The sequence below is a fragment of the Fragaria vesca genome, linkage group LG6 (genome assembly GCF_000184155.1).
Source record: "Fragaria vesca subsp. vesca linkage group LG6, FraVesHawaii_1.0, whole genome shotgun sequence".
In the NCBI taxonomy this organism is placed as follows: Eukaryota; Viridiplantae; Streptophyta; class Magnoliopsida; order Rosales; family Rosaceae; genus Fragaria; species Fragaria vesca.
The window spans coordinates 2133744-2143278 of record NC_020496.1 but is presented as its reverse complement, the minus strand read 5'-3'; the positions used below and the strand labels follow the sequence as shown (position 1 = coordinate 2143278).

Below are 9535 nucleotides of genomic sequence, written 5' to 3'. Positions count from 1 at the left end.
AAGCAACTTCCAGGTGAATGTATCAATAAGTTCAATGCTTCACCATTTGTTTCTTTAAGTCTGAAGCTCGATATATTATATAGAGAAAGAGAGTCATCATAGAGATTAGCTCAGTAGCTAGTTGAACAACCAAGTTGGTCATAAACAATTATGTCATGTGTGCGACCAAAGAAGTATAATCAAGCAATTGAGACTTGATTGCGACACAACCTACCTCCCTAACCTACCATTACCGCAGTTTGATCAACCAACCATGCACTCTGGAATTTCATTTCCAGGAATAACGAAACGAAACAATGCCACATTTTTACTTGAAAATCAATTAAAGAAGAACCCACAAACACTTCCTGATCAAAAACAAATCTCGACAACAATTTCAGCAAAACTATGCACTTGAGCACGTTAAGTTCCTATCAGGCAATTCTATCAAACAGCATCCGTGCACAAACAACTGGCCTACATTTTCTTATACGAATTCAGTAGAAATCCAAATCCATGAATAGAAATAGAACAGGTTCCTCATCAGGCCTACATTTTCTTATACGAACCTGGCCTACATCAGGTTCCTCATCACACAAACCACTTCCACTAGATGCTCCACGAGAGGGATGAGTCATGAGTGCGCTGTCTTCCGATGCTCTTCCAACATTTTCAGTTTACAAAATACACGCAGGAGGACGAAGGCGTCTATTGGGATGAGACTTAATTAGATCATATAGGTATGAAGGGGAGCGGGGCTTGACCCTAGCACACGCAGACTTTAATCTTTCCAGACGATCTGGCTGAGGTTCTTTATAAAAGGAAAAACCACCTCCACTAGGTCCGCCTCCTTGAGAGAGGAGGAAGGCCTCACTTGGGAATGACATGAGATACAACTGCTGCTTTCTCAGAATCACAAAGAGGAATTTCCAAAGCCTCATTAGAAATGGCAGCCTTGCTTTGGTTAAACTCTGCCACATCTTTTTCATATACTAAACGTACCCCACATTTCTTCATAACGAAGCCTTGGCCCTTGACACAAAATGAAAATTCAATCTGTTTCAACTCTGTTGTATCTACATGACCAAAATACGAAGACAGATCATTGTCGTAAGAAAACCAAAGGTGATCTGGCCCAGCTCGTCCTAGCGTATGGCCCAACTTAAAGCCGAAAGAGTTATTCTCTTGTCCATCTACTTTCACAATGCAACCAATTTCATGCCAAATCCCACGAACTCCTTACTAAACGAATCTGGATGCGGATTGATACTTACGGGAGGGATCACAGTTTGATGATCAAACCACTCTGGAATATCATTTCCAGGAATAACGAACCGAAATGGTGTGTCCCTGGCTTCTTCATTAAGGTACTGAGATACTTCCTGCAAACGTAGTAAACCAGAATGTAAATAACAAAACAATACGAGAGAGAGAGAGAGAGAGAGAGAGAGAGAGAGAGAGAACCTGAAGGTGTCGCTTCATTGATGTGAATGCCACACTTGTACACTTCGCCAGTTTCAAACAATTACCAAAATATGCGCGTGACAGATGTTCTGGCACTATCTCCAATGAAAGGCAATTTATAGCATCCACTTTTACACAAGACGGAAGCTTTGGTAATCTTTGAAGGTTCGGGCAATTATTCAAAACAAGAAGTTCAAGCCTGTGAAGTTGACTGAGGCTCTCCGGAAGGGTAACAAATTGGTTACCAAGCAGATATAGTTTCTTTAAAGAGGATAGACAGCCGATATCATCAGGGATAGCTCCTTCCAAAAGATTGCAGTACGACAAATTCAGTTTTGTTAAAGAATGTAAACCAGCAAAGGAAGGCAGCAACTTAGACATCGGTAGTTTTGTACATCCATGAAAATGCAAGTCTTTGAGACTCTCCAAATGACCGAAGTCTTCTGGTAACTTCTCAAGCTTCGAGCAATTTCTTATTTCAGTGATTTTAAGCCAGATACACTGCTTGGAAGAAGCCTAAGGTTTTTGCAACCATTCAAGTACATCGAAGTAAGTCTTTTAAGAAATCCAACGGATGAATCAACTTCAGACAGCTGTATACAACCTTCAAAAGCCAATATTTCGAGCTTTGGACAACCATTGAAGTCCGGGGTCTTGCAAAGATTTAAAGAGTGACTGAGGTCGATGCGTTTCAAACTTTTTAACTGCTGTAAAAACACATATAGCAAAATCAGCTTCCATTATTCAACATATTTGTAGGTTATAAAACGTTAAAATGTAGTAACATAATACCTTTTTACCCTCCCACAGATATTCAATTTGGCTTTCACGCATTTCAAGTATTTGTAAGTTCTCTAGGCTGATAACTGATGCCAAAGATTGTAGACGACATTTCCACCAGATGAGAATACGTAACTCACTTGAAAGATACTTGAGACCATCAGAGAGGTGCACAATTTTAAAAGAACGACCAAATTTCAGTGTTCTCAAATTTGTCATCATTGAAAAGGATTTTCCAGGCAAGTGCAATTCTGTTTCTGCATCTTTTGTTTCACACAGAACTATGTTTTTTACCGCCTCTGTTCCCTAATAAACATAAATAGAGAATAATCAAGCTCTGGACCTTGTTATATAAAATGCAATAGCAATTTTTTGTAAAAGAAAAATGCAATAGCAACTAAACTCATTGTTGGAGTAAGTTTCTCACCCGATTTTTTTCCAGGACGCGAATGATGTCTTCTTCAAGGCACAACCTACTTCGCTTGCCAGGCTCATCAGGAGATTCTCGGCGAACAATTTCTAGGCCCATTTCTCGGAGCAAATCATGCATTTGTAGAAAGCCAGCATCTGAAATAGTTAAGAGAGATCTCTTCTCAAGTACATCAATTCCAATAGTTGCAGCAAAGTCACATGCGTCCAGTAAAGGCATTACTGCTTGTTTTTCGTACCCAATGTGAAACAATGCAATGTCTAGGAAGATAGTCTTCTCATGGTCATCTAGACCATCATAACTTATTTTAAGAGCCTCAAAATTTCAGCATTACCAACTTTTCTTAATTTTGCCAACGCACTCTCCCACGCAGGTATATCTCTCCCATGCAAAAAAGAACCCAAGACTTTAAGAGCTAGAGGGAGACCTTTGGCATACTTCACAACTTGATTACACAAATCACAGTAGCTTTGCTCAGGGTAACCTTCTCTGAAGGCGTGCTGGAAAAAAAGCTGAAGAGCTTCATTTGTATTTAGAACCTGGACCTCAGATCTTCTCACCACTCCATGTTTAACTAACAGGTGAGCATCTCTAGTTGTAATGATAACTACACTTCCAAAACCATACCAATCTTCCTTTCCAGCCAAATAGTCCAACTGGTCTGAATGATTGACATCATCAAGAACGAGAAGCACCTTTCTCAGACGTAGAAATCCTCTTATCTTCATGGCTCCTTCATCAAAATCCCATCCGTTAATCTCTTTCCCCAGCATCCTAGAAATAAGTTTCTTTTGTAACTGAACCAGACCACTTGTTTCAACATTCCTTCTAACATCAGAAATAAAGCTGCTGAACTCAAATTGATGAGAGATTCGATCAAAGAGTACTTTGGCAATAGTTGTCTTACCAATTCCACCCATTCCCCATATCCCTATAAAATGAACATCATCCACCCCAACACCTAAAAGCAAAGTATTAACTTCTTCTACTCTTGAATCAATCCCAATTAGGTTGTCCATTGCACTAAACAATGCTGGATGTGATTGCTTCCTTAGCGCAGCAACAACCTTCTTGATGAGTTCCGATTCATGCCTGGATTAGATGAGAAATGTAGAAAAACTTAGACAGATGGAGCAATTTTCTTCATGTATATTGAATTGCGTTTTGATTTACATTGCTGTGTTTATATAGAGGATTCAAGTCACTATTTGAATCCTACCTAAGACTGAAAATAATATGGACAAAGCCATTTACACCATGCTGCTAATCCATGCTCTAGTGATTGATAAAGTAAGAAAGCCTATCAGAAGCCATGCTGCAAATTAGGCCATGCTGGTTCAACAGTAACTTCATGCTCTACATGCCTTGTCAGCATAACACCCAACTGCTCACTGCACAAGGCTTGCTGTGCAGTGACTTAGATATCTGCACTATAACTCAATACTCTCAATACTCCCCCTCAAGCTAGATCAAGGAGAAACCTTGAGCGAAGCTCGCCAAAACATTCGACCAAGTTACGAATCTTTTTACCTCCAAGTTTGTTCATTCTTGTTCTTCACCTCCATAGAACTAAAAAGTCTAACACCAGAGAAAAAAAAATGGACAACAGATTCTCTTCCAAAATAGAAAGAAGAAATCTGAGATAGACACCGATAGTCCAACATCGGCAAAAATTGAGATTACACTAGAACCTCAGACAACAAATCTTTCCTCCAAAATAGGATGGAAAAATCAGAACATGACCATGGATCCGATTTCTCTTCCAAACTAGAAAGAAGAAATCAACGGTCAAGAGATAAAGAGTCTTACGCAAAAGAACTCTGAATAGATCTCTCTTCCACAGGAAAGAAGAAATCAGAAAAAGATACCGATAGTCCAACATCGGCAAAGATGAGATCCCATTAGAACCTCGGACAACAAATCTCTCCTCCAAAATAGGATGGTAAAGATCACAACATGACCATGGATCAGATTTCTCTTCCAAACTAGAAAGAAGAAATCAATGGCCAAGAAATAAAGGGTTTTATACAAAAGAATTCTAAACAGATTTCTCTTTCAAGATGGAAAAAAGAAACCAGAACATATAAAGAGTCTTATACAAAAGAACTCTCAACAGATTTCTCTTTCAAGATGGAAAAGAAGAAACCAGAACATGAAAACGATCGATTTGGACTTGTTCCAACATCAGAGAATACTGAGGTTAGACTAGAACCTTTCAACAGATTTCTCCTCCAAAATAGGATGAGAAATAAGAAATAAACTTTGCAAAAATCTCAGCAGATCATCAGGATTACATTATAGCTTTCCCTCCCAGACATGTTGTTTGTTGCTGATCCAAGTGGATTAATATCAACATTGGTAGCAGAAGAACCTTCTTCAGCCTTTTTAGCAAATGAAGAAGGGAATGCAATTCAAGAAGAAATAAAAAGATAAACAGAAACAGGACACTAAAGTTCCTGCTCTGATACCATGTAGAAAAACTTAAACAGATGGAGCAATTTTCTTCATGTATATTGAATTGTATTTTGATGATTTACATTGCTGTGTTTATATAGAGGATTCAAGTCACTATTTGAATCCTACCTATGACTGAAAATAATATGGACAAAGCCATTTACACCATGCTGCTAAGCCATGCTCTAGTGATTGATAAAGTAAGAAAGCCTATCAGAAGCCATGCTGCTAATTAGGCCATGCTGGTTCAACAGTAACTTCATGCTCTACATGCCTTGTCAGCATAACACCCAACTGCAAGCCTTGTGCAGTGACTTAGATATCTGCACTATAACTCAATACTCCCAATAGAAACAATATTGACCATTTTCTTCATACCTCAATCACACTCACAGGAAGAAAATACACACACAAGTACACGCACACGCATACGCATACACACCTATTGTATAAATGTAAATTGGCCAAATAATTTATTTTACTGTATGAAACTACCCGGGGGAAAGGGAAAAGAAAAGAAATTCAATGTATACCTGTAGTCCTTTAAATTCCACCCAACGAAGTTTGACGCTTTTGTTAGAGCAGTTCTCCATCCTCGCAACTTTTCTGTATCATCCCTATGTCTTTTTTCATATACACACACATTGTACATTTAAATTGGCCAAATAGTTTTGTTAATGAAACTATTCAGGGGAGAGAGAAATAAAAGAACTTGAATGTATACCTGCAGTACTTTAAGTTCCACCCGACGATGCTTGCCACTTTTTTTAGAGCAGTGCTCCATCCTTGCAACTTTTTTGTATCATCCCTATATCTTTTTTCATGCTTGTTGAAAGCGTCTGCAAAAGTCCCTCTTTGTTTTCGTATATCAGGGGGATCAACATCATAAAAAACTGGCAGAATTGTTTCCCTTGCTTCCATGCATTCAAGAATCTTCAAAAGTTCATCCAAGCACCATGTTGAAGATGCGTAATTTGGTGAGAGGACAATAACTGCAAAATTTGATTTTTCAATTGCAGTAAAAAGTTCTGAAATGGATTTCCCTTTTTGGAGTTTACAGTCATCCATGAAAGTTCTTATTCCCTGATCTACCAATGAATTGTATAAGTTGTTTGTAAAACCCTTCCTGGTGTCTTCACCTCTAAAACTAAGAAAGACGTCATATTCCCATTTGGAAGTTGATGAAGGAAAAGATGAAGAGGCTCTTTCTGAACTCATTGTGACTACTGACTAGAACCTACTTATTTGTCATTATATGCTGGAAACTGTCCAAAAGACCATGAGCTAGGGTCCAGCACGAAGAAAAAGCAATTGTTTGTTTCTTCGTGCATAGAAGTAGATAAAAAGTGAATTATTTCCTTATGAACCAGCTCTATATAAATTCTGAAAAGAGTGGTATAATATTATCTTGGAATCTACTAACCAGTCTAACTCACTTGTTTAGTATATAGTTTGATCAAGGACATGATATACTATACAGTAATATATTGTAGCAGCTTAATGCAGGTATTATCCCATCCATGACAGAAATTAGAAATTAATTAATGTATATTCAGAACTCAGAAGTGTTTCACATGTGAAAGATGTCCTGACGAGACTTACATCCGTGACATTGCTAGCCTAGGCATCAATATCTAATTTACAAGGCAAGGCAGCACTTGCACACTAGCTAGGGCTGTGAAGATTTTAAGAAATGCTTCCTTTCTATGCATCTTTTATACAAAATGAAAATCGATCTATTCTCATGCTAGTCTTCATATGTTAAAACTACTAGTTTACACATCTGGTGAATCAAAACACCATGTTGTTTGAATGAAATCACTTCTAAGGATGGGATTTATTTTTGAATTACAAGATATAGATGAGTCATTCACTCTGTTAATGTTCCTCCGAGTACTAATTTAAACAACTTTGTATAACCTGAATATCTAGTAGCACTTAAAATGCATGTATTATCTAGTACACAGTTTTATCAAAGAAATCATTTGTCTTATCTTTCAAAAACAAAATCATTTGTCTTAAGACAGTATAATATTTAGTTAAAAATGCATGTATAATTCCTTCTATGACAGAAATTAGCGAATGAAGGATCGAACAATGATATATGTAGATGTATTTCCCATTCAATAAAAAGACTTGAAGAGAAGCATCAGTGATCTTTTACAAGGCATGACTTAATATTCACTTCTACACTAGCTGGGGATGTTGAGATCTTACGAAATTGTTCCTTTCTATACATCGTTTGTATAAATCTATATATTCTTTTCATGATCATTACTTGGATTACAAGATACACAGACGAATCATTCAATTGGCTGTTAATGTTACATAACTAACATAGACAATCGCAAATGACCCAGATACTGTTGATATTGCTAGCTTGCTAGCTAGTCGGCCTTAACTTTGATTTTCCCTTTATTCACAATATCTAATTCCCCACAAAATTTAAACTTTTTTTCCTTTCTTTTTCTAGTTTATTCATCCCAACAGCCAACTATACAGTAGATAATCTAAACCCAAAACAAAAATTGGTAAAATTTCATTTTAACTAGTGCCCACGAAATTGAACAAAGTTACTCAGTTTTTTCACTTATTTTCCAGTCATGAAGGATGAAATGAATGTGAATGTTTAGACTTGCAACTACAAAAATTATCTCAAATCGTGATCGGAAAGGATCAAAATAGAGAATCATGCAGAAGATAGAGAACAAGTAGTATAGAAATTAGTACGCAGGAGGCTAACCTGGGCTTCCTATGCAATTGGAGATCGCAAAGCTGGGCAAGTTTCAATTTTGAATGAGTGGGAAAGTGAGGAATTGCAGAGGAAGAAGTAGAATTCAAAAGGGCTGACTGGTACTGCCGGAGGATTTTGGCCTCAAAAATAATAAAACCCTATCCCCACGGCACACAAAGACTAGAAATTAAGACCAAGACCTTTCTGAAAAGCAGGTCTTCTAGTGATAATGGACCTCGATTGCCAATTAGGGCTGGGCGCGGGTTGGCCCGGGTCGGTTTTAGGCCAAAACCGGATTCGACCCGGATTACCCGGTTTTAAGGTTTTTGGGCCGACAACTGTTTTTTAAAGTACTGGGCTGAAATATTCGGGTCAACCGAAATATCATTTTGGCCCGGGTCGGTTTCGGGCCAACACCGGTTTTAAATGGGCTTTATTATTTCACAAATCTGCCCCTATTTTTTTTTCCAGAAATCATAGAACTTTTCCATGAAAGTATAAACTTGTATTCATCTGAAAGTTCTGCAACATTTTCCAAAAGTCCATAACGCAGAAATATAAAAGAAAAGTCACAAATCCAACCAAAATAAACTAACAAAGTTTAGAAAAACATAAAACACGGATATGCAAATCTGCAGATGACAACAAAAGAGCAGCAACCAGCTTTGAAGTTTTTGACCCATCATTAAGTAGAGCTTTCACCTGAGTCACCACAGATTCTACCAACAACAACAAAAAAAAGACCAAATTAGAAGATGAAAACAGCCTTATAAAAAACTGAGCAGTAATTAACAAAGAAAAAGAATTTACCTGATTCCAGTTTCTCAAGCTCAGCATAAAGATCTAGCTCTAACTTAGTAGGCTCTTTGTACTCATTGAAAGTTCCACCCCTTAACCAATCACTGAGACAAACCAGCCCCTCAACCATCCTAGGAGTTAAGGAAGCTCTGAAAGGATCCACAACCCTACTCCCAAGGCTGAAAGCAGACTCCGAAGCCACGGTGGAAGCTGGAACAGCAAAGACGTCCGTAGCAATCTTTGACAGAATGGGATATCTAACTACATTCTCCTTCCACCATGTTAAAATCTGGAAGTTTTTGTTTGCAGGGTCTTCAGAAGCTTCAAGCAAATACTTGTCGACTTCGTCCCGTATCTCCACCACATCTTTTTGTTGCCTGAGCTTCAAAAACTGACTCATTGATGCAGCATGTGAGTCCTCCTCTCCTTGTTAGCCGTAGGATCAACATGAGGTTGTGCCAAATCATTTGAGGCTTGTGCAGCAGCAGGATCAGACACACAATACTCTAAATAAAGCTGCCGAAAGTTCTTCTTCACTTCATCGACCATAACTTTCACCATATTTTTGTCTGAATGCAGCTTTGAGAAAAAGAATTCAAGATACAATAATTTGTATCTTGGATCCAGCACAATAGCAAGCAGCAAAGCAGTGTTAAGGTCCTCCAACTTCAACCAGTACTTGTCAAACTTTGTCTTCATAGAGGACGCCATGCTAACCATCATAGGATTTGCACTTGTCTTGCATTTTTCTAACTCATCAACTATGGTACAAATCCATTGAACGGGTTGGTTTGAAGTAACTACCTTAGTCCCACTAAAACTTAAGGTTGCATCATAAAAGATTTTCACATGCTTTACCAAACTCGCAGCTTTCTCCCAATCCTCCCTCTTAGGTG

At 38.0% G+C, this 9535-nt stretch overlaps 1 pseudogene; it reads right to left on the bottom strand.

Annotated features, from left to right (window-relative positions):
• Positions 1-1178: 1178 nt before the first annotated feature.
• On the bottom strand, positions 1179-9039 carry LOC101312563 (annotated as a pseudogene).
• Between the last annotated feature and the right edge of the window lie 496 nt (positions 9040-9535).